This window comes from Echinops telfairi, unplaced genomic scaffold, assembly GCF_000313985.2.
Source record: "Echinops telfairi isolate 266 unplaced genomic scaffold, ASM31398v2 ScPeMD7_2010;HRSCAF=2546, whole genome shotgun sequence".
Lineage (NCBI taxonomy): Eukaryota > Metazoa > Chordata > Mammalia > Afrosoricida > Tenrecidae > Echinops > Echinops telfairi.
This window is the reverse complement of record NW_022105908.1, coordinates 7,675,239-7,677,400: the sequence shown is the minus strand read 5'-3', so window position 1 is coordinate 7,677,400 and position 2,162 is coordinate 7,675,239. Positions and strand designations below refer to the sequence as shown.

Sequence of the window (2,162 nt, the reverse complement as noted above, 5' to 3'; positions counted from 1 at the left end):
GGGGGGGGGGAAAGATAGCTAGATACATAGTGTACCGGCTGTTCTCCACAACCACAGGGGATAGATATTCGGATGCGCCCTGTGGGGTGCAGATGCCATGTTAGGATTAAAAAATGCTGCTTCTCTCTCAGTGGGTTGGGGCGATGTGTAAGGATGATATGACTGGCATGAAGAATGCGGATCAAATCCTCCACAAGATCCAGAAGCCGCAGCTCTTTGGATGGTTCACCTGGAGTGGACTGTGCCATGATGAGGTGGCTGGGGGCAGGCTCTCCTCCCAGCAGATGGTCACACCTGCAGGGGGTAGTCCTGGCTACCTTCACTACAGACAGAAGGCCCGTAGAATCCTACCACAGACATGCAACTTAATGTCTAAAATGCATGATGGACAGGCCAGAGTGGATGACTGTATCATTGTTCTCTGAAGTTCCGATGGAATTAAGGGGTGGCCTGTTTGGGAGGTGGTCTGGTGCATGGCCCCCGCACCTCCCATCCAGACTGCCCTGTAAAGGCCTTGGGCCCCAAGCAACTCTGGAGACTGGGGATTGGGCCTCCCAAGCTTTCCCAGTGTCTTGTTATTGGGGAAACCTTCCCTCTGTTCTGGGCGCACAGTAACTTTCTCTGTCTCTTGCACTAGCACGAGCACCATATGGCACCTGGCCAAACCTATTTCTCTATCTGTTCCCAGCAAAGAGGGAGTGGGGTGTCTGCAGTCTGAAGCATGAGAGGGGTGGACCTAGGACATCTCCCCTGCACTGGTTGTAAGTGGAGGGGATCCTGTAGGCCATGGGAGACCAGTGCTCATTCTCACTCTCTCTTCTCTCTGTTAGTAAAACGTTAATCTATGAATTTTGTCTTATTGGCAACCCCAGACCCTGACTGAAAGCTAATAATACCTCTCACTCCTTTCACTCATTTTTTTTCCAGCCCATTTAAGGAATCTCCAATTTTTTGTGGCACCTTTTTATTATTATCAAATTGCTATTGCTTTTATATTGTTAACCTTTCTTTCTCTAAACTCAAAATTCACTGTTGTAGGGTCGATTCTGACTCATAGTGACCCCATATGACAGGGCAGAACTGTCCCTTTGTGTTTCCAAGACTTGAAAGCTCTACAGGAGTATACAGCCTCTTCTTTTCCCCATGGAGCAGCTGGGGAGTTCAAACCACTAACCTTGTGTTAGTGGTTCAGTGCTTAACTCACTATGCCACCAGATATCCCCTAGCTTGTCATTCTAGACTTCTTAAAATTAATTCAATATGTAGCCACAGTTATCATATGTCATGTAAACTTAATTCTACTTAGGTTTGGCTCTATGTTTAACTGTATTCAGTGCACCTGCTAACTTTATCCTGTATTATATGGAGTGCTTTGCACCACATGCTGTTGTAGGGGTACATAAATCAAGACAAGGAGCTGAAATTGCTTCCCTTTGGAGTTAGGTACTAGTTGTTGGTTACCTTTAAATTGCATCTTTGTATCATAGTGATTTTATATGTAACAGACTGACACACAGTGGCTGCAACAATGGACTCAAACACAACAATTGTGGGGATGGTGTGTGAGTGTGTCCTTCTGTTGTTCATAGGGCCACTGGAGTTTGGAGCCAAGTCAACAGCACCTGGCCACCATGCCATCTTCATGGCCTTTGGCATGTTTAAGCCATTGTTGCAGCTACTGGTAGTCCATTTCATCAAAGGCCTCCCTTGCTTTGCTGACCCTCCACTTTATCAACCATGACAGCCTGCTTTAGCAATTGATCTTTCCTGATGACATGACCACAGTAAGTGAGCTGAAGTTTTGCCATCGCTGCCTTTACGGAGCATTCTGGTTATATTTCTTGTAAGAATTGTTCTTTGGGAAGCGTATGGTTATCCAATATTCTCTGCAAACACCACTGTTTAAGTACATCAATTTTCCTGCTCTCTTTCTTTTTTAACTGTCCAGCTGTTACGTGCACATGAGGTGATTGAAAAAACCCCGGCTTGTTTCAGGGGCACTTTAGTCCTGAAAGTGACATGCTTTCTTTTGTAAAACGTTGTAAAGGTCTTTTCCAGACTGAGCCAAGATGATAATGTGAACATAAGCGTTTCTTAATCCCCACAGCAATGACAGAAAAAAAACTCTAGCAAACTAGTACTGACTAAGAGATAGAACCTTA

At 45.3% G+C, this 2,162-nt stretch overlaps 1 protein-coding gene across 2 annotated transcripts in view; it reads left to right on the top strand.

The window, feature by feature from the left end:
- SPECC1 (sperm antigen with calponin homology and coiled-coil domains 1) overlaps window positions 1–2,162 on the top strand; it is a 369,887-nt gene that overhangs the window by 23,470 nt on the left and 344,255 nt on the right. The window lies entirely within an intron of this gene.